Source organism: Ovis canadensis, chromosome 5, assembly GCF_042477335.2.
Source record: "Ovis canadensis isolate MfBH-ARS-UI-01 breed Bighorn chromosome 5, ARS-UI_OviCan_v2, whole genome shotgun sequence".
Taxonomy (NCBI): Eukaryota; Metazoa; Chordata; class Mammalia; order Artiodactyla; family Bovidae; genus Ovis; species Ovis canadensis.
In genome coordinates, this window is record NC_091249.1 from 80,347,557 (window position 1) to 80,371,802 (window position 24,246).

The 24,246-nt window shown below is 40.5% G+C and overlaps 1 protein-coding gene across 3 annotated transcripts in view; it reads left to right on the forward strand.

Annotated features, from left to right (window-relative positions):
* SGCD (sarcoglycan delta) overlaps positions 1–24,246 on the forward strand; it is a 1,056,171-nt gene that overhangs the window by 653,761 nt on the left and 378,164 nt on the right. The gene's annotated exons all lie outside the window — the stretch shown is intronic.

A 24,246-nucleotide genomic window follows, 5' to 3' on the forward strand; every position in this document is an offset into this window, starting at 1 on the left:
GAGCTTTCCCTACATTTTGATAACTGTGTTTCTATAGCCTGTAACTTATAAATAATTTGAGTAAATAATATAGAGAGAAGGATGAGATAAAGACCAAAGTAGTAAGTTTGTGTTTTTTTTTTTTAATTTTTATTTTTCTGTTTTAGTAGTAATTAAGAAAGTTTTCATGAGGTAAAGGTTGAAACATCAGTGTTCAATTAGCCTTTGGAGAACATTAAAGAATTTTCAGTATCTATTTACACCTGGTAGTTAATGGAGCATTTCCTTGATTTTTAGGAATAGAATCAGAGGAGTATAACCATTTTACTTTTTTTTTTTTTTTTTTTAAAGAATTTGTGTTTACACTTCCTTGAAGAAATTCTTGATCTTGGTACTTAGGGCCATGCAGCAGATTGGACATTTGCTTGTTGAAGTTCAAGTGAAAAGAAAATCTTGGCAAAAAGATTTTTGGAGTTATTCTGAGGTATTTCCCTAGAGCTTTTGTAAAGATTATAACAGTATAAATAAATTCTTGGATTAGTGAGAGCATAGTCCTAAAAATGCTTTCTTTTCCTCTGGTAATGTCAAAAGTAAGCAATTATGTTGGCAATATAAAAGATCTCCTGTGTGATAAGAAAATGTAACCGTAACATAATTAAAAGTAAGGTTTTCATGTGGAAATCCAGAATAGAATAGTGGGTATTTGTCTTTCCTGAGTTGTAGCGCTTATTTTTAATCCCTCACACCTGGGCACAGGTAGGCCTTCTTGCCTTTGCTCAGGCCATTTCTTCTCCTCGGGCTGCCTTTCTCCATTTTCTGCCTGGTACAACCCCTCCCTGATGCTCCTGTAGCTCCATTTATGTATTTATTATTTCACTGATCACTCCAGAGAAAATGTTTACATGTGTCTCCCAGGCAGCGTGAACTTTGATAATAGCAGGGGTGGCATCTCTTTTCTGTGGGCCTTTGTTCATCACTCATGAGACGGGCTATGGGCACTTGACTCATGAGGATTACATAAACCAGTGTTAGGGCTCACTTTTAAAATCGGAATATAGCTGATTTACAATGCTGTGTTAATTTCTGCTGTATAGCAACATGATTGAGTTATGCATACGTATGCTTTCTTTTTCACATTCTTTTCCATTATGGTTTATCATAACATGTTGAATCTAGTTCCCTGTGCTATACAATAGGACCTTGTTGTTTATCTATTTTACATGTCATAGTTTGTTTCTGCCAATCCCCGACTCCCAGACCATCCCACTCCTATCTCCCTCCAGGCAACCACAAGTCTGTTCTCTGTCTGTGGGTCTGTTCCTGTTTCAGATAAGTCCATTTGCTTCATATTTTAGATTCCACATATAAGCGACATTATATGATATTTGTCTTTCTCCTTCTGATTTACCTAATGCGATAATTTCTAAGTACATTTGTGTTGCTACAAAAGGTATTTCGTTCTTTTTATGGTTGGGTAGTATTCCATTGTGTATTTTTACCACATCTTCTTTATCTGTTCATCTTTTGATGGACATTTTGGTGGTTTTCATGTCTTGCCTATTGTGAATATGCTGCTCTGTATATGAAGGTGCATGTATCTTTTTAAATTATGTTTCTGTCTAGGAATGGGATTTCAGGATCTTGTGGTAACTCTATTTTTAGTTTTTGAGGGACTTTCTGTAGTGGCTGCACCAACTTACATCCTTGCCCACAGTGTAAAAGGGTTCTCTTTTCTCCACACGCTTTCTAGCATATGTTATTTATAGATGTTTTAGCGATGGAGAATGGTTCACTTTTTAGTATTTGCAGTAAGCACCAGCAAATTAAGCTTCTGAATTGCAGTTTTAAGTTTCAAAGATGATACAGGTCAATTTCCAATGTACTGTAGAGGTCTAAGAAAGTATGTTCTAGAATATTGGAGCACATTAGGTTCTACTTCTGAATTAGAATCTGTAAATATTTTTTTGAACTTACTTTATATTAAAAAAAAAACAGAGAAGTGTTTTAGGTGAGACAGAGAGGGAGGTATGATCCAAGTTGTGGTCTAGACACTGCTCATGTAAGGATGCAATATAATGGAGAAAGTGCCTCAGAGTTTAAGGCTCTAAAATGTATCATGAATCTGCCCTTAAGTCCAAGGGTCCATAGTTGTCATTTGTCAATATGCATGTTCTGTGATGTTTTTATTTCATATTTCAAAAACTTTAGAAAAATTCTATATTGTAGTATAAAATAGAAGACTGAAGCTAGGGCAGTAGAATGAAGAATAAATTTTCAAAAGACGTTAAAAGATGAAAGTGACATACCTCAGCCTCACCTACTGTTTGGATATGAGTTGTTGAGGGATTGAAAGATAATTCTGGAATACTCCAGGTTCTTGATAGTGAGATGGTTGGATGGTGGGACAATAATAACAAGGTTGAATTCATTATCTTTCCACTGAAATTTACCTGAGACTCATGTATCCCTCTCATTCCCTGTTTGGGGCTGTTTTTGTTATATTGACATAGTTTGACGTGAAGTTAATGTGTAGAACCTGAAAGATTAGAGGGTGAATGTGGTGGAGAATATGAACTCAAACCTAGATAGCTGTGATATTACACAAAGCTGGCTTCTCAAGTATGTTTTATCTGGCAGACTCAACAGTGAGATGTCTATGTAAATGTATATTGAGTGACAATTCACTATGAATGTTATGTGAGTTTGGGGAGCAATATGATATTAAGGTAATAATCTATATAAAATAGGCTATTTCCTGTAGTTAACTAAATTGATTGCCAAAGTTGAGAGTTCTTAAAGATTTACCAAACCAAGTACTTACTGAGGTGAGAATAATGCTATTGTTAGTCATAATGGGTAATTTTGTAACAGTAATGCTTTTCAGCAAATAGAGCTGAAGTGTCAGAAAATTGGTCTTTCCCTGGATGGTAAAAATGTATTCTCTATAAATCACGGTATAATGCATATCCCTTTAGAATTATAATTCTATTCCACAAATAATAATTTACTGACAGTGAATATCTTGAAAAAGAATGAGGCATTCACCAATGTTACATTGGTGAGTGTGGAGTGTATGAACACAGGAAATCCAATACGATAGGAGTGAAGCAATTTCTGTGGGGATTCTGGACGATTGTCAAGAGGAAAGACTGATTATTTGGTACACCTGGAATGTTTAGTAATTTGGGATTTGAAAATGTTTACACCTTAATCAAACCCTCTGAGTAATGACAAACCAAGAGTGATGTCATCTGCAAGTGTTTCTGAGGACTTGGCAGTTTATCCAATATCGGGCATCCAGAATTTTCTATGCTGTCAGATTTGCATTCTATGCTGTCCCCAAGGGTTATGCTGAAAGAGTCCTTCCATTATAACAATCTGGACAAGCATCCAACCAAGTTTTATTTGTCCCAGATGTAAATCAGAATAAAAATGAATTTTTTTCTCTGCTTTTAGCAGATTACTCTGCTGTTCATTATTAATCAAGATAGAATTACAGTCTCCTACACTTTTCCAGTGTTTCCCCTACTTTGAGGAATGTTTAATTTCCCTTTGTTGTAAAGACCCATAGGTTCACCTCTCGTAGTTTATCACACTGCTTTACAAAGAAATTAGTATTATTTATTAAGCATGTGCTTAATATGCGCTGGTCACTGCTTGGCAGTTTAAAAAATTATCTTGTGTAATTTTCCAAACAACCCTCCAAATTGGGTATTACAATCTCCATTTTAGTAAAATAAAACCCAAGGCTCACAGAAGTTGAGTGGCTTTCTAAAGGAAACAGCTAGTAGTCAAAGAACTGGTGCTTGACTTCAAAGCCTACCCCTTTATACCACAACATACAGTCGGTTCAGTTCAGTTCAGTTCAGCCGCTCATTCATATCCACCTCCTCTAGCTAATTGCTGCAATGACCTGGCTTTCCAACACAGCTCTGAAGCTGCTGAAGTTGTTCATTACCTTTGTTACCCGCCTTGTGTCATCAGATCACAAATTTGCTTCCCATCCAAGATATCCGCTGACTTTTCCTGTGTGGAGTAGTTCCTGATAGTTATGTGTGTGCAGGCCTTAACTCAGTTCTCTTTATCCTACAGCCAATGACCTCTCCCTTCATTGCTTCTACCTTTTGTTATAGTCCCTTGTTATGTTTATATAAACATTTAATGCAAACTGAATAATGCTATCTGTGTCATAGGTTGGTGTGTAGACTCTGAGTTAGCACCTGACCTGTAGGAAGATTTTGTGTTGGAAACAGAAAATCATAGGAGAACCCCACTCAGGGCAGTAGTTAGGGGCTGACTCAGCACAAAGATGCTCTATGTTCACATCTGAGTTCTGCTACTTTGACAAATTTTTCAACCTTTCTGTACTGCCATATATTGGGAGTAATAGCAATACCTACCTGTTTATATGATTGTTGTGAAGAGTGAATGAGGTGATAAATGTGAAGTGCTTAGAAAAGGAGCTTGTTCCAAAGTAAATGCCTTCTGTTAGTGTTTACCATTATCATCATCATCATTTATTGAAGGCTTATTTTGCATCAGGCTCTCTGCCATTGCAACTTATAAATATCTAACTTAATCTTTATGTGGATTGGTATTATGATACCAACTTCACAGGGAGGAGAGAAGCTCAGTAACTTGATTTGGGATCACATAGCTAAAAAGTGGCAGAGGAGAGGTTTGAATCCAAACAGTCTTAGTCTGGAATATGGTTTATTCATCTCTGTGATGCATTGTGGGCAGTGCAGAAATCCCTAGCATGAGTGTCAAGGAATGCGACACCTGGTGGGCTATGAACTACATCATCTTTTCCTTCTGGCGCTCAGTACAGAAACGAATGCAGTGAACTAGGTATCCTTTAGGACTGCAAGGCATCTTCTTGTTTGAACACTACAGTTTTGTCTTTGGAGCTTGGCCTTGACCATGTGAGATCTCTCTCTGTAGAGGGCTGCTGCTTCTACCAGTGTATTCCAGCAGCTCAATCCAAACAACTTGGCCTCAAAGACCTCCCAAAATACTGCAGTACTGATTGTCTACAGTGTCATTTAGCACAAGTGCTTATTAGTGGCAAAGCTTAAAATGTTTGATTTCCAGTGAGTGTGAAATCATTATTAGATGAAATAGGTACCTTGAGCCACTTCTTCAAACATCCTCATCTTGCAGCTGATTGAACCAAAGTAGATAATGAAGTTGCCTGACCCAGCTTTAGCATCTCAACCATACTGGGAACTCCTCAGGAGCAGGGGTTGTATTCTATTCATATTTATAGCCATGGACCAGTGCCTGGTATGCAGTCGGCTTTCAATGTGTGTTTGTTAATTGTCAAACACGTGAGTGTTTTATACAGACCACATGTGAGATGATGGATGTCAAGTACCTGGTCCATGCTGGGCACACAATATGTCCTAGATAAATTATAGCTAGCTATACTAGTGTTTAACAGATCCTCTGACTTCTCTTTCTTTTTCCACTTATTAAAATTACAAAATCCAAACCATTGTATCTATGATTGAGAGAATGTCCATTTGTTTAATAAAAACTAAAGCAGAACTTACTTTGTAATGTTCCTGTATAATCTTAATAAAAATTCCTATGAGGTAGACACTACTATCATGCATATTTTACAAATGGGGACGAGGAGGTTCCAAGAAGTGCAATAACTTATCCAAGGTCACACAGTCAGTGAGCGCTGAAGCTGAAATTGGGTCACAGGAGTCTGGCTTTTGAGCCTGCACTCTTAATCAGTAGACTATGCTGCCCATTTTCCAAGTGCTATTTTTCATGAAGACAAATTGAATTTGTTCAGTGCAATGTCTAAAACATGATTTATTTACCCTAAAGTAAGATAAAGATCCACTGAGGGTCAGAGGAAGGCATTCTAATACTTGTAAATTGGACACAGTGTAAAACAGTAAAAGCCAGAGCGAATGGGCAGTGAGCTCCATAACTCAGAACACTGACACATCATCTGTTTGGAGAAGGGTTGAGGAGCCATGACCCAGTCAAAGTAACTCACGCAGAGGGGAGTGAGGATATACTTGCAGAGGGAACAGGACAGGGGCTTTCCTGGTGCGTGGGTGGGTCTCACAGCCATGGGACCCAGAGTACTCTTAGGAATCAACGGCAGTGTTGGGGATACCCATCCTCTGATTTTACTGGACCATGTGGCCTTGATATTGCCCTGTAACATTTGCTTCTGTTGGCAGGCCAGGATCCCTCTACCTTTGTGGAGCTACCAGTTACCTCCTGTGTTTATCCCAGTTTCCTGCTTCCTGGCATCTTCAACATGTGTGTGCCTTTGACCTTTTCTCTGCAATGACTTTCCCCTTCTGCTCCCACTTCTCCCCACCCTAGTCTCCTCCTGTTACCCACTTGAAATTGCAGAGAGGGAACTGCACTGGCTCAGCAGGTTGTACACATCATGCTGTACTTGTTTATTATGCGTGGACCACATGAGATGCCCCATCAACTGTGGCCTGGGAGGGTAGAATCATTTAGTCAGTCCTGCTCATCAAGCAGCTGGGCCAGGACTTCCCTCCCATAAGGTCAGAAATTCGCTTGAAAATCACACCTATATTTAATCTTCCATACACAGTGCTCTTTTTAAGCTTTTCTCTGATTTCTCAGATTTTCTCAGAAGTCCTCCCAGATAAACCTGACAACTCTTGTTTTTGCTGTACCTGGTACCCTGCAGTGGGAAGACATGCGGTACTGCATTATTTAACTTTCCTGTTTCCCCTACAGAGACGGTAACCTTAAACTATCCACCTGTATAGTGACAGCATTCAACAACTTGCTTAGTATGTGGTAGATATATAGAATGTTTGTTGAATAAATGAATGCAAAAAATTTATGAATAGCCCGTCACTTTAAATTAGTATGTAAAGATGGGTTAATAGAGCTTTATATGGCTTTTAAAAGGAAGTATTAGTTGATTTATTAAGGTAGACAGACCATAAATGAGATGAGTGCTTGAATTTGATTATGAAAAAGTATTTTTAATGCAGACACTCCCTCCTGTATATCAACTACCTGATACATTTTAATTACACAAGTCAGGAGTGTGAAATAGACAAGAAGCAGGAGAAATCATCCTAGTTCACATACAGATTTGCTCAGGAAATGGGAGAAAATGATATTACTGGCTTTAGTTGTATCTTTCACTCAACATTGTTAATGAATGTATTTTGAATAGCAATTGCTTCAGCTCTGATGCCAGTGTCACTTGAGAACTTGGAAAGGCTTTTTATATTGAGAACACTGTGTTTCCGTCTCTCAGGGCTCTGTCTCTGGAGGTTACTTTTTCATCCATTAGCTCAAATTCATCAAGCTGAAAAATGACCACAGTCTTATTTTTAAGGCGGCATGAACATTGTAATGCAGAAAAACGCAGGACAAAAATCCACTCTGTTCCATGAAAGTCCTGGGATATGGCTCTGTCATGTCCTATTTCATTTGAAACTTACTGTGTTTTATACCTTTTGCAAGAATGCAAATCCTCAAGGATGAGTTTAGTCCTTGTAATTACTGCAAAATGCTATAAAACAAGCTTGTTACAAATTTGTGCAATTTATTGGGTGCTTTTGCTACAGTTGGATTTGGTATTTCTTAAGCACATTGTGCAGCACTGTGGTTTTTCTGGTCATTAAAGATTATAATGAAGAAAATCCTGTACTTTAATAGAGTATAATTTACTAAGAAGAAAAAACATGTGAAATTTTAATAAGTTCCCCTAAGTGACAGAACTTTTAAGGGAGTGTGAAAGAAGAAATTAGTCGAAGGTGGAAGGCCCTGGAAGGCTCTTTAGGTTGAGGCTTAAAGGGTAGAGAAGGACCTTTTGAATGGTGTTGAAAGCAGAGATAGCGCTGTGACTGAAGCCTGAATGCAGGGATGTTAAATGCGGGTCACCTCAGATACTTTAGTTCTTTCTAGTGGTGAGAGGCCAGGCCTCTGGAGAGAGGAGTGGGTGGGGAAAGAGGCAAGCAGGCGCTGATGCTAGTCAAGTTCAACAGGATGCAAATTATAGATACTCTTGGGAGGTCAAACTGGGAAACTTGAGTTCCAATTATAAACAAATCACTGTGCAACATTAACTTATTGTTTGGATAATATGTCTGACCTTTCCCACTTATTATCACCTTTATACACTCAAAATTCACTTTATTTGTGATTCTAGAATTGAGAAAAAGAATGTCAGAAAAATCTCTCTGGATTTCTGTCTTCTTCCATCACATATAGCTGCTCACAGAAGGAATTTTTAGTTCTTTTTTGGTCATGCAGCTGTGAACTCTGAATGACTCTCAGAAATCAGAAATTGCAACCACATTATGGGGATCTCTCCACTCTTACTGAGACATTAAGCAATCATAGGAGAGAAGTTCTGAATCCCAAGAGGGATCAGTTCACCACTGTGAACTCAGAGACCAATCCTTCCACTGAAGAAAGGTTACTCACAGCTTCCCCAGTGGCTTGGTGGTAAAGAATTCAGTTGCAATGCAGGAGATACGGATATGTGAGTTCGATCCCTAGGTCAGGAAGATCCCCTGGAGGAGGAAATGGCAACTCACTACCATAATCTTGCCCAGAAAATCTCACGGACAGAGGAGCCTGGTGGGATGCAGTCCATGGGGTCACAAAAGAGTCGGACACAACTGAGAGAGTAGACAATAGCAACAAGAAAGAGACACAGCAGTAAATATGAAGTTTCAGGTCACTTGGACTGTTGGTGTCACTAGTTAGAATCTCTAACCTCAGAATGGCTTTGTAAATACTTTGTCTCAAATTGCATTGTCCCATATGGTATTAAAATTAAGTCACAGGAAAAATTCAGTTCCTGAGTCATGTGAGCTACATTTCACATAAGTTAATAGCTACATGGAGTGAGTAGCCACCATCCTCACCAGAAAGAAAGAAAAGAAGGAAATTGAAGCCGCTTAGTTATGTCCAACTTTTTGCAACCCCATGGACTGTATCCTGCCAGGTTCCTCTGTCCATAGGATTTTCCAGGCAAGAATACTGGAGTGGATTGCCATTCCCTTCTCCAGGGGATCTTCCCAACCCAGGGATTGAACCAAGGTCTCCCGCTCTGCAGGCAGACTACATTCTGAGCCATCAGGGAAGCGAGCCATCCTCACCAGAGCAGACAGAAAACATTTCCACTAATGCAGGAAGGTCTCTGTTACAAAACAGGTCTAAAATCTGTGGGCCTACTTTTCAGACAGCTCGGAGAGCATGTGAAGTGAACGTGGAAACAGATTTTTCATTTCCTTCCATATAACAATTGGTGCCTTTCCTTTCTCTGCCCTAGACAGATTTTAAGGCCTGGCATGCTTAGTTGTGTCCAATTCTTTGCCACCCTTTGGACTGTAGCCCACTAGGCTCCTCTATCCATGGGATGTCCCAGGCAAGAATACTGGAGTGAGTTGCCATTTCCCTCTCCAGGGCATCTTACCTACCAAGGCCTGGAGTCATAGGCTTAAGGTAGGAAAGTAAACAAACTAACAAAACCCTCAATTTAACAGAAGGTAGGGAAGCAAGGCTTCCCTGGTGGGTCAGCTGGTCAAGAATTTGCTTGCAATGCAGGAGACCATTGTTCAATCCCTGGGTCAGGAAGATCCCCTGGAGAAGGAAATGGCAGAGCCCTGAGCAAAATAAATGATTGTTCCTATATTCAGCCACTAAGTTTTGGGGTGGTTTGCTGCATAACAATAAATAAGAGAATATTCATTAAATAATGGAATGCGTTAAGGTTAAAGATTAAAAAAAATAACAACAGTGCATTAGAAATATTTCCTGGCATTGAGCATCTTGGATTTTCCTCTAAATATAGTGGGAGCACACACAAACACATACACTTTCAGAGGAGAAAGTGACTCAGTCTCTCTCATTCTGACTGACAATATGGGAGGATCCCTTAATTAGAAATTATATGAGCTACAGTAGACCATATATATCATTTGGTCAAACTCCATATTCTACAGGTTCAGAAAGTAAGACTCAAAAGTGGTCCCGGTGACTCCCCCACTCAGTACAGCTCTTTACCCACAAAAGGTCCTATATCCCAGTCTCTCTACCTATCCAATCAGGAATACTGAAAGGAGGGGAGTAGCAGAGATTGAGTATGAGGAAAAGGAGCAAGCTGCTATAAATGTACTTATTTGGGGCATCTGAGGGGTAGACCTCAGTGGGAACTTCAGTCTGGCCTCTGATGTCTAGGGCTTTAGCTGAGAAGCCTCCATGACAGGTGTTGATTCTACAGTTGGGACTGTAACCATCTGGAGGTGTGCTTATATGTGTGGGCAATTGATGCTGACTGTGAGCCAGAACCTCTGTAAGCCAGATCACCTACACATGGCCCCTCCATGTAGGCTCATGTGGGCTTCCTGTCCTCATGGTAGTTGGGTTCCAGGGTGTGTTTCCCACTTAAATGAGGTAGAAGTGCCTAATGCTATTATGACCTAGGCTCAGAAGTCAGGTAGCATCACTACTTCACTCTATTTGTGAAGGCAGATACAAAATCCTGCCAGAATTCAAGAGGAAGGCACAGAGAATCCCCTCTACATGCGGGAGTTTGCAAGGTTCTAGAGGAACTTACAGGATGGGAAATTGTTGTGGATTGAATACACACACACAGAGAAGTCGCTCAGTCATGTCTGACTCTTTGCGACCCCTGGATTGTAGCCCACAAGTCTCCTCAGTCCATGGGATTTTCCAGGCATGAATACTGGGGTGGGTATCCTCTAAAACACAGGTCATCATCTTAATCCCTGGAACTTTGTGTTACCTTATTTAGTCTTATCTAGATTAAGGATCTTGAGATGATTTCTACTCGGACCCCAAACCCAGTGGCAGTCTTCTTCATAAGAGTAAGGCAGAGAAAGATTTAACACGGACAGAAGAGAAGCAGACTGCATGGCCAGAGAGGCAGGGTTTGGGGTGACGACACTGCAACAGATGCCCACAGACTGCAAGACGGAAAAGGCAAGGAAGGGATTCCTCTCTAGAGCTTCGAGGGGCAGTGGAGCCCAGCTGACACCTTGATTTCAAACTTCTGGCCTCCAGAAATATTACAGAATGAATGTCTTTTGTTTTAACCTGTCAATTTGTGATCATTTGTATGGTGGCTATAGGAGATAGGGTTCTGGCCACCTTTGGAAAGTACAGATGGTCCCAAACTTAGGATGGTTTGAATTATGATTTTTCAACTTCATGTTGCAAGAGTTGTGTGAATAAAGTAGATCCAGTTTTAAGTTGTAATTCTTTCCCAAGCTAGAGATGGGTGGTATGGTCCTGTCTCTGGGGTGCAGCAGCTTCCAGCTCCCAGTCAGCCACACCCTCACAAGGATAAATGACTGGTACACTGTGACCTATTCTCCTCTTCCCTTTTAGTGAAGCATCTAGTAAGTTACATGATGTATCCCATACTCTATTATAAAATAGGTCTTGGGTTAGATGATTGTGCCCCACTGTAGGCTGCTGTCAATGTTCTGAGCATGTTTAAGGTTGGAGAGCCTAAGCTGTGGTGTTCAGTAGATTATGTATATTAATTGTATCTTGTATCATCTTTTTAAAGGCTTAAACCAACATATACATATATATTGGCCATGCAGTGGTGGCCATGTGGGATCCTAGTTCCCCAGCCAGGGATCGAGTCTACATTCTTTGCACTGAAAGTCAGTATCTTAACCACTGGATCACCAGGGAAGTCCCAGATGCATTTTTGACTTATCTTATTTGCAACAGATAGTGAGCTTTTCAAAATTTGACCCTATTGTAAGTCCAGGAAGAGCTGTACAGTCTGGCACACCACCACCACCAAGAACAACTGCCATTAGCTACCACACCTTGCATTGAGCACAGTGCTAGGGGCCTGCCTGAGTTCTCTCTTTTTTCCTTGCAGTGACACTGTGAGGGGTCTGCTATTATCTCCCCTTCATCTACAAGAAAACTAAAGCTCAGAGCTTGCTTAACCTGCTTTCTTACCACCTTTTTCAGCTAGGAAGTAATAGTAATAGTTTGTATGTCTATTACATACTACATATACAAGGGCAAACTGTCTGTACATATACATATATCTGTGCAAGTTTAAGTTGAACTTGAAAGTTTATGCTTTTAACTTTTTCAGAAATGTTTGCTGTCAAAAAATAGATATAACTAGTAATGTGTTCACTGGCAGAACCTTCAGTGGCACTGATGGTCACGATTGTATCTAGGAGCAATAAAGAGTGCACATTTTAAAATTACTTCAAAACTGGTTCAGTCATTGACTACTTCAGACAGTTTTAGCTTCAGGAATATTTTAAGGAGTCGCTAGCTACAGAACCAGTACCTGTATTATAAGAATCATGGTTTAGTTACCTTTTGGATTACTTTTCTGCCTTCACTAAGCCACATGTGAATCATCTAAATTGATAAGGAGTTGCTTTGTTAAAAACAGAGTTAAAAAATAGAAAAAATTCTCAGGAGTATAGGCTTTATATTTAATGGTGAAACCTTCTAACTGGAATACCTGTATGGCTGAAAGTATGCATACTTGCCAGCTTTTAATTATTGGTCAGCTTTATTAAGTGTAAAAACTTATTAGCATCTCATAACACTTGGTTTGCTAATAGTAGATGCTGTATTGGTACAGGATGAGTTAGTGAGTGGAACTTGGGGACAATTTAAGCCTTTTTCGTGGAAAACAATAGAGCACTGCACCATTTCATAGCCACTTACTAAGGACCGAATGTGGTGGACTCCCAGTGTGTTGTTCCCTACACACACACACACACACGCACGCATACACACACACACAGAGGTTTAAAAAATCCATAAAATTGTTACTATTACAATTTTATGTAATAGTCATCACTGTATTTCAGCAAGTGTTTTCAAGTGACTACTACTTACCAAGGGACACAGTAAGAGAAACAGAGCTCCAGTCAATCCTTGTAACCACTGGTACGTTTGTAAAAGTTCTTGACTCCTTAGAACACTGGTTCATGTTTGCTGCATTACCTGAGTCTCTACCAGCATCCCATGGGAGAGACATAGCTGGGATAATGTAATTTTACCCTTTTATTTTATTTATCTATTTACTTTACAAAATTGTATTGGTTTTGCCATACACTGACATGAATCCACCATGGGTGTACACGTGTTCCCCATCCTGAACCCCCCTCTCACCTTCCTCCCCATCCCATCCCTCTGGGTCATCCCAGTGCACCAGCCCTGAGCATCCTGTATCATGCACTGAACCTGGACTGGGGATTCGTTTCACATGTGATAATTTACACATTTCAATGCCATTCTCCCATATCATCCTGCCCTCGCCCTCTCCCACAGAGTCCAAAATACTGTTCTATACATCTGTGTCTCTTTTGCCTTCTCACATACAGGGTTATCGTTACCATCTTTCTAAATTCCATATATATGCATTAGTATACTGTATTGGTGTTTTTCTTTCTGGCTTACTTCACTCTGCATAATAGACTCCAGCTTCATCCACCTCATTAGAACTGATGAAGGGGCAACTAGGGATCAGTGATCTGCTTAAGGTCTCATGCCTAATAACTACTACAATCAACCTTCCAACTTTAGAATAAATAAGAATGAACAGTGAGTTGTAAAGCTTTGCCTTTTGCAAACTCAGGCAAGTCTTGAGTCAGTGTCTGTGGAATGTTTGGTAGAAGACTCGATATATTGTCATTCCTTAGCTAGCCATTGTATCTGGGTTGGCCAGTGGCAGGGAGTTTTGATCATTAATGTGCTGTCTGTAGTTGGCCATGTTAAGTAAGCTTGTTTTCTCTCTCTGAAATTTCTCTTAATTCTAAGTTAAAGAAAAAATAGCGCTCTTCCTAAAAGCCAAAGATAGAAGGAAATGATCCTTTGGGTCACTCGGTCAGTCACTCATTGACTTAAACCAACTTTATGTAGTACATAGTTGGTTGCTGATTTGGAAGTGAATGCTTTTTGGTTCACATGAGCAAATTTTTATTTTCTTAATTGAAACCTGCCTTGCAGTTCTTGGCAAGGAGGTTTCCATGAGAGCAGAGATAATTTGCATCTTGTTCATTCACTGGTGGAGAATTTCTGATTTTTGTGATTTTCTTTGAAAAATAATTTCCAGGTCCCAATTAAGTGACTGGTTTCTATTTGAAATCTTCAACTCTGCGAATCTCTTGTCAGTCTTAGTTACCAACTGTGACAACCTAATGAATAAGTAACATTTATTCAACAAATGTTTATTGAACTCTTCCTGTGGGCGGAGCACTGTACTAGGTTCTGGAGGTACAACAGTGAACAGAAGTAAATGGTGGCCTTCCTCAGAAAGTTTGCTGTCTAACAGGAGAGACTTGATCATATGATCAAACAAATAAATGTAGAAATGCCACCAGAATGAGTGGATGCTGCAAGAATGTAAAGAGGGGATGAAAGTGAAAGTGAAGTCACTCAGTCGTGGCCGACTCTTTGTGACCCCATGAACTGTAGCCTGCCAGGCTCCTCCATCTATGGGATTTTCCAGGCAAGAATACTGGAGTAGGTTGCCATTTCCTTCTGCAGGAGATCTTCCCAACCCAGGGATTGAACCCAGGTCTCCCACATTGTAGGCAGACGCTTTACTAATCAAGGAGGAGAGGTTTCCAAGACAAGACAATTGTATAAATGCTAAAAATGAAATTGAAGAGTGGAATAAGAGGTGATGGCAATCTAGTGTGTGGATCTCATGAACATCTGATACAGTGGTCTCCACTGGGAGAGGAGTTGGGCAGTGGGGAGAGGTGGGATGATGAGGCGGATGGGAGAGGACAGTGGAAGGTGACTTTGCCTTTCTGTACTATTTTCTAGTGACATTTTGCAAGGAGAATGTATTTAGGTAATACTTGTGAGATTCAAAAAAGTAAAGATAATGAGCTAAAATGAAAAAGAGAAGAAAATCATAAAAAAGAAGCAAGAATGTGTCATCATATTTGCTTTCTTTAAGGACCACTTGGCTACATTGTGGTTGAATTGGGGACCTCATCTGTAAGGATAGATACAGACTGTAATTCCTCACGCTTAATACAAATACTTTCTGTATTAGAAAAAGGGAGGTTATTTTGAACAAGTCTTTTGCTTTTTTCATTGCTACAAACAGAATCTGGACACTCATAGGTGCATTAACTCCTGTATTTGCATATAGATTATTGTCATCAATAGGGTGACTTGTACTGAGAGCTTATTCTGTGCTGGGCATGATACTGAGCACTTCACATGGAGTATATCACTTCATCCCTAGAAGACGGGTCCTTTAACTCTCTCCCTTTTCCAAATGAGTGAACCGAGGCTTCGAAGAGTGGTCAAGTTATTTTTCACCTGGTTTCAGTAAATGACAGAGCTGGGATATGAAGGGAAACATGAGCCCCAGACTCCTAACAACTGCATCGTACCCCCTTCCTTGGTACTCTCCAGGGGTAGTCTGAGAGTGGGACAGCTCAAGAGTCAGCAGCAAGGCCTCATAAAAGAGCCCTTGACACGTGTGTGTGTCAGCAGTGTATATACTGCTAATGGTCTGCAGTATACCCACTCTGATTTCAGAACCTTCTAAGTGTCCACACATTCAGATGAATACTTCTTACTCCCACCTGACAGTATGCTTGCTACACAATATATTGAGAAATTCTCTTTGGTGTTCTCTAATGGACCTTATTCCCTTCTTTCGTATTGTACAAATCACTTACTGAGCTTTAAGAGGTTCAGAGGCCTCACATCAGCAGACTTAAATGTGTAGGAGTAAATCCTTCCAGTCTAGACTGCCCTGCTTCTTTGCTCATTTTCCATCATGCTGTCATTGTCCAGAGTTGCTATGAAGTCAGGCTGCCAACTGATGCTTTGGAAGGATCCTGATGTGTGAAAAATATGATGTTAGAGAAGTGGGAGTTGTGGTATACAGGTTTTTGAGAAAGCAGACCTGGGTTCAAACCTCAGCCCTGCTGCTGGTGAGCCAGGTGATTGATATTGGACAAGAAGCTTAACTTCTTTGAGCTTCATTTTACTTGTTTGTAGTAATGCAATTCAGGAGTTGTGTTAAAGATTGGAGTGAACCAGAACACAGAGTGTTGTAGATACCCAGTGAATGCTTATTATTATTATTGTCAGCTTGGACACTTAAAGAAGTGCCTTATAAAGAGGAAAAGAGAATTCAATTGCAGAAATTCAGCACAGATTCATAAGCTCACTTGTAAAGAAATGACTAATGGAGTCTTAAAAGCATATTTAGCTTGGGTGTGGCTGAAAAATCATCTATGCTACCAGAATTACAGTCACTCCAGGGCTTTTTCTGAATGCATTGTTGCTGACTGAGCTTGAAACAGAACTGTGTGAAACACAAGAATGAGAATGAGAAGCAAACTACTTAATAAACAAAATATGAATTCTGATATGTCCTCTGAAAGATATGGCACTGCATAATTGGGCATGGCTTGCTGCAGACGCACATCAGCGTGTGTCTCTGGAGAGGTGAAGTTTAGAAGAAGCCCGAAGAATGGGTTGTGACAGCCTAGAACTGAGGGGGATGCTAGGCTTAGGGAGAGGCAAGTTCAAAGCCGTAGAGGGGGAGAAGGCACGGAGTAGTCAGCCCCCTATGGAGGTATGAAGAGAAAGCCACTCTTCAGTGTTGGTTGTAGGAGGGCACAGCCTCGTAAGAGGCAGTAAAGGGAACGTACTTGCGCTTGGGCGCCTGCTCTGCCCTGTGTCTTTTATGAGAAGCTTTTACCAGCTTCTTCCTGATTTGTATGATTTGATGCTTACTTCAGGTGGTTCAAAGGTCTCACCCTTGTGGAAGTCCCATGCCTGTAGCTTGGCTATTCAATGCCAATATCCCTACTGCCAGGAAGATTGATTGTCCAAATGTCCTATAAATATTGGTGATGGTTTGACAGCTGCTAACATCATTGGCTAGCTTCTGAGGTGGCACCATCATAGAAGACTTTTCAGTAAGGGACACATTGGAGAGGAATTTATAAATATACATTTTGTTTGGTTTATTGCAGAGTCCATAGTCCGCAAGTATTGTAAATGGGCTCCACTCTCTAATCAGGGAATTATAGCAATCTATTAATTGCCATTTCTGATTATTTGCATTTAATTAAGGGGTACTCTTGAGAAAATGAAGGACAGCATAACCTCAAACTATAGCTTTACATCTTGCATAATTGACTATAATTTCTGTCTTTAGAGCTTTCCTAAACTGTTTATTTCTCAGATGGTTCCTAAAAACTATGATTTTACCTCTTTCCTTTCAGTGGATGACCAGGGGTTTCTCATAAAAGCTTACATGGTTTAGTTTTCTCAACTAAATTAAAGCTTAATTAGCCTAAAATCCAGATCTGTAATGTGTTTATAAAACTTATACAAGCATAATTAATTTCACTTAATTGCATAAATAGCTTTCCCATGCAAATAGTCATCTTTTCTTTGCTGACCTCTAAATGTCAGCTTTCAGGTTATCTGTGTTTCTGGCCATCCCTGGTAATGTGAAATCAACTTGCATAATTCTAAAAATATTACTCTTTCCTTTGATTTATGACTTTTATCATGGAAGTCAGTGATTACCTCGGCAACCCATGTTTCATGTTTTGAAAGTGTAATGAAAAAAGCGTACTAGAATAGCATTGCTTTTGTTTTGATGTAAACCCAGAAGAAAAATTAGATAAATGATTCTGATACATTCTCCTAAGCCCACTGCTTCTCAGAAAGTTACCTAGGCTTTTTTAGTTTATTTGAATGACAGTTCAAATTACATTGATCAGCGGCATGTCAAAAAGAGTAGCTATTTTTTTTTAATCTCCTGATATTTCCAGGATTTCTCTTCCAGAGAAGAGTGATGACTTTACCATACACTGAGAGTGATTCTCTTGCTACAGAAGCTGCTCCCTTTGCAGAAGTCTTTAGAAAGCCATTTGTAATATTAAGAAATTATTCTGTAAAAACATACCTTCTCAGTTGACTGGAAATTAAACTTTCTTATAGTTTCCTCATTATTTCCTTAAAAAGTCTTGCCTATACATTGAGGATGTTGCAGTTCTTCCCTTTTCTCTCTGTTCATTTTCTATAAAGGGTGTGGTTATTGCTTTTGGAGCTCTTTTAGAAGGCCCAGAAGCTTGTTTCCCAGAAGCACCAAGCAAAACTCACCATCTGTCTCACTGGCCCGAATGGTGTCACATGCCCATCTCTGGACCAGTAGTGCTGGCCAGGGAGCATGATTATCGTCATTGGCTTGGACATGAATCACAAGTCCCATGCTGAGCACACAAGGCCTGTGCAGGGAGGTAAGAAAGCAGAATAAAAATGAAGGTCATCCCAAGTGAAGTGATGAGGATGGTTGGAAGGCATCACAGGTTCATCTCATGGTGCTGAATTTACTGCATTTTTCTGCAATGATAAGAGCAGAAGCCCCAGGAGCCTCTTGACTTTAGAGTGACTTTTGCTTCAAGATGGTCAGTGTATGTGGATTTTGAATCTGAAAAGTGTTCTTCCTACTGTATTTCTCTAAGGTTCATTAACAACCAGTATCTTAGAGCCAATTCAAAAGGAACATGTTTTCAGTGACTATCTTCTTATTAGCTTCAGGGCTACATTTTTTAAAATGCATAATGAAATCCATGGAATATTTCAAAAGAATGTGGCACTTTGCAAAATTGGTTTTGGGGGATGTGCATGGCTTAGAGTTGGAATGAAAAGTGTATGGTGATTGCATGAATCGAAAAACCTTTGGTCCATCTCTTGGCTGCAGCTAGCCGTAAGCAGTTGAAAAAAGAAATCGAGATTGTGCATAACTTTCAAAGGATCTGTAAAGATTCAGTATCTTAGTCTTGTACACAGACTCTAGGAAGGTCATTTTCCCCTATATGTGTGAAGACAGCCTTCCTACCTTTGTAGAAGTTTTGCTCATTTCAGAGGATAAGAAATGGGAAGTGGCTATTGTTAGTGACAGGACAGTGCTTCAAGAATAATGAGAGTTACTGTTCCTTCTCCCTAAGGATTGGTAGAGCAAAAGTATACACATACTTGGTAGCTTTTCTAAATAGCAATCAGTATCATTTTCTTTCCAGAGCCAAGTGGAGTCTCATCATTATTAAAGTCAGGGCACTTGAGGTATGGTCTGGGCTTTGTTACAAGCTCTCAGACTTTGGGTACACTACTTGTACCCTCTGGGCATTCTGGTACATGCTGATAAAATGGAGAGGCTCAAAAACACATAGAGCCAAGTTATATCTCAGGTAGTTTTTATCTTTGGAGTTGTAAACATCTGGAAGAGGGACATGGAGAAAAGGGACTCGAGGTTTTAAAAATTGTATCTTCCTTAGCCTCTCTTAATGATGCACATAAAATCTCCAAGATAAAACAGAAAATGAGAAATTATTCCATCATCAAACTAGGAATGACAGTCAATCTCTCATCAAACTCTTAGAATAATTTTCATGAACCTTTAAGGTTTATGGAATTGCATCTTCAGTAGGCTGCAGTCCATAGGGTCGCTAACAGTCAGACATGACTGAGCGACTTCACTTTCACTTTTCACTTTCCTGCACTGGAGAAGGAAATGGCAACCCACTCCAGTGTTCTTGCCTGGAGAATCCCAGGGATGGGGGAGCCTGGTGGGCTGCTGTCTATGGGGTCGCACAGAGTCGGACACGACTGAAGCGACCTAGCAGCAGCAGCAGTACAATTAAAGATACCATGTATTCAGCCATCAGAAGTACAGAATCCTCCCCTTTTAGAAGTTTCTTTCAGTTCAGTTCAGTTCAGTCACTCAGTCATGTCCGACTATTTGTGACCCCATGAACTGCAGCACGCCGGACCTCCCTGTCCATCAACAACTCCTGGAGTTCACCCAAACTCACGCCGATTGAGTCCATGATGCCATCCAGCCATCTCATCCTCTGTCGTCTCCTTCTCCTCCTGCCCTCAAACTTTACCAGCATCAAACTTAACCCGGGTCTTTTCAAATGAATCAGCTCTTCGCATCAGGTGGCAAAAGTATTGGAGCTTCAGCTTCAACATCAGTCCTTCCAGTGAACACACCAAGACTGATCTCCTTTAGGATGGACTGGTTGGATATCCTTGCAGTCCAAGTGACTCTCAAGAGTCTTCTCCAGCACCGCAGTTCAAAAGCATCAATTCTTCAGTGCTCAGCTTTCTTTATAGTCCAAATCTAACATCCATACATGACTATTGGAAAAACCATAGCCTTGACTAAACGGACCTTTGTTGACAAAGTAATGTTTCTGCTTTTTAATATGCTGTCTAGGTTGGTCATAACTTTTCTTCCAAGGAGTAAGCGTCTTTTAATTTCATGGTCGCAGTCACCATCTGCAGTGATTTGGAGCCTCAAAAAATAAAGTCTGACCCCGCTTCCACTGTTTCCCCATCTATTTCTCATGAAGTGATGGGACCAGATGCCATGATCTTAGTTTTCTCAGTGTTGAGCTTTAAGCCAACTTTTTCGCTCTCCTCTTTCACTTTCATCAAGGGGCTCCTTAGTTCTTCACTTTCTGCCATAAGCGTGGTGTCATCAGCATATCTGAGGTTATTGATATTTCTCCCAGCAATCTTGATTCCAGCTTGTGCTTCCTCCAGCCCAGAGCTTCTCATGATGTACTCTGCATATAAGTTAAATAAGCAGGGTGACAATATGCAGCCTTGACATGCTCCTTTTCCTATTTGGAACCAGTCTGTTGTTCCATGTCCAGTTCTAACGGCTGCTTCCTGACCTGCATACAGGAAACATTGCCTTTTCATACTGTTCATGGGGTTCTCAAGTCAAGAATACTGAAGTGGTTTGCCATTTCCTTCTCCAGTGGACCACGTTCTGTCAGACCTCTCCACCATGACCCGTCTGTCTTGGGTGGCCCCACACGGCATGGCTTAGGTTCATTGAGTTAGACAAGGCTGTGGTCCATGTGATCAGATTGGCTAGTTGTCTGTGATTGTGGTTTCAGTCTGTCTGCCCTCTAATGCCCTCTCTTTGCCTCTACCGTCATACCTTTGATTTCTCTTACCTTGGATGTGGGGTATCTCTTCACTGCTGCTCCAGCAAAGTGCAGCCACTGCCACTTACCTTGGATGTGGGGTATCTCCTCTCAGCCGCTGCTCCTGACCTTGGACATGGGGTGTCTCCTGTGCTGCCCCGCTGAAGTTTCTTAAGAGATGCTTTGACTTTGACTTGTATTTGGGCCCTGAATGCAAAATCTAGTATCAGTAGCAGCTGGGAAGATGAACATTTCCTCTTATTTTCTTTGCGGTTGCCATTTTCAGTCAATCTGTTCTTCAGTTCTCTAACCCATGGGTCCCCATGGTACCAGTACCAGTCCACGGCCTGTAAGGAAATGGGCCACACAGCAGGAGGTGAGCAGTGAACAAGTGAGTGAAACTTCATCTGCCAACCCTCATTGCTCTCCATCGATTGCATTACCACCTGAGCCATCCCCCTTTCATCCATGGAAAATTCATCTTCCACAATATCAGTCCGTGTTGCTGAAAAGGCCAGGGACTACTATTCTAACCCCACAGGGAAAACACATACACATTTACACACACATGCACCCCACTCCAGTACTTTTGCCTGGAAAATCCCATGGATGGGGGAGCCTGGTGGGCTGCCATCTCTGGGGTCACACAGAGTCGGACACGACTAAAGCGACTTAGCAGCAGCAGCAGCATGTACAGAAAACACAAATGCATACATATATGCACAAATACACATGTAGACAAGCATGCATAATACACATATTTGTGCATACCCATGCACATACATGGCTCAAGTGGTTAAGAATCTGCCTGCAGTGCAGGAGACACAGGTTCAAATCCTGGGTCAGGAAGCTCCCCTGGAGGATTGGAAATGGCAACCCACTCCAGAATGCTTGCCTGGAAAATCCCATGGACAGAAGAGCCTGGCAGGCTGCAATCCATCGGGTTGCAGAAAGTCAGCCATGACTGAACACACATGCACTTGTACGTGCATGCACTTGCATGTACACACACACACAGGCATGCAATTATATATATACACACACATTTATGCATAAAGCTAGATACAAACTAGCGAGAGGCCACAGTCCCCAGAAACAACTGCCAGAAATAGGAAAAAGCCAAGGCATCATGTGTTTTGGGAGATGCAGTTCCCATGTAGAAATCTCTTTAAGCAAGAGAAAGCACAAGGATTCGTGAGTGACCAAGCAAACTGGAAGGTGTCCTTCCTGACTTCCGTCTGTTCAGAGTGTGAGAGATGAGAGCCTTGCTGATACCCAAACAGAGTTCAAGCTGCGGATGTGAGAGGGGCGTTCAGTCAGTGTCCAGGGGGACAGAGGGTACACCCAGGAGCAGCATCGCACCCGCATAGGTCCTTCCCCTTTGAGTAGATGAAGCAGTGTGGAGCCCATGTGGGTGGCAACCACATGATAAGGAGCAGGAACATCATCTTGAAGACACGAGGCAAAGCATCCTGCTGCGAATGATGTATTTACAAATCACAAAAAGGTTGAGAAAACTGAGGGGCAGGTAGTGGTGAAATGGGGAAAGGTCATTGTGATTTCTCAGTGGCAGAAGAATGGAAATGTGTAAGGACAGGTCAGAAGAGACAAAAAGGTCATAGAATCCAGGGAAATGACATAAGGGACATTGTAAGAGAACCAAAAGCCAATAATGAAGTTAAAACCCACTACAGACTCAGCAAAGGATTCATACTGAGAAAAAGCCAAGTGAAGAATTAAAAGGAAGTGCTTTCCTAGAACAAATAAGGGAAAAAGTGACAAATTCTAAGAAAATAAAGATGATTGCATAGTGAATAGAGAATGAGTTACACAATTTTTTTTTTCCAAAATCTGTAGAAATTCCCAAGGAACAGATGGTAACAAAGACTAACATATCAAAGACATAATCTAGGAATGTTTTTCTGAGCTAGTCATTATTAAAGGTTTCATTGAGAGCCAGATAAAGTAATAGACAACTGCATCTAAGTCCATCCTGGCAAAACAGGTTTTTCCAGTGTAAAAACAGAAAAAATTTACAGAAAAACAGAACTTGTACTAATCAAAGTATTCTCTTGTAAAGTAAAGCAGAAAACAATGGAATATCTACATATTTTCAAAGGGAAATATGAATCCCAAGAATGTATAGTCAGATGAGTTGTTTATCTTAGAGAACCTGAGGTGCTTTCTGACTAGTTCAAGCCTCACAAAACATACTTTCTATCTTCTCTGTTTGATCTAGTCAACTAAAACTAAATACAAATGAAAAAACCCCAAAGGAGAGAGTTGTGATATAAAATAACTGTTGAGTAAGCCTTAAAACCAGTTACAGGTAAAATATTTCTAATTTTTTTTCTGGAAATTATAAAATACAATTATAAGCAAAACATGTAAAGTATTTTTAAAAATCCCTAAAATCATGTATCCAAGATCCATATATATCCTTGTGGATCCACAAGGACCCACAAGCAGTAAATAGGGCATGCAGAAATGGGGGCAGGAAGATGTAAATTTTGGCAAAATTCTGTATATTAGATAGGCACAATTACAAAAGAAAAAAAAAAAAGCTATTGCTGTCTTCAGACTTCACTTTGACAGTCAGTGAAATGTGAAACTTAATGTTAAAAACAAACTTAAGGGCACATTTTTTTCTAAACCTGCTGGCAAGCGAGGAAGAAATTGTAATTCAAAAATCACTGACAGAAAGCACTAAACAGACAAGCATGAAGGGTGTTCAGATGAATTTTAAAGACTCAGTCTAATTAAATGCTAGTTCTAACATGGAAACAATCATGTAGCTTCATGGCATTTGTGAATATGCAGAACACCATTTAATCTTAGATCTCTGATGAGGGAGGGTCATTTGGACACTCCACACTGCTCCCTCATACGTTGTGGACAATTCCCGCCCTGGATTTGCTGTGCAGCAGCCTTGGTCACTGGTTCTAAGCACAACCAGGCAGGAAGTTAGAGGCAGGCTCGGCCGTGATGGAGCCACCCTGGAGACAGTGTCTGGTGTGTTCCACTCTGCTATGGTTGCTATTGTAAACTAAACAGTTTCTCATGGTGCCACTTGGACTTGGTGACTCAGCATGAGTGTTGTGCCAGGGATAAATAGCGTGTCTTTTCTGAGCAAAGTTTGACCTTCAGAAAGGCCATGGAATCTGTACCCTTATATAGAAACCATTGTTCTTAGTTCTTTGGGACTTGAAATACTCTTTATTTTTTAATTTTTTATTTTTTAGTAAGAAGCTTCTCAAGAAACACTAAGACTCAC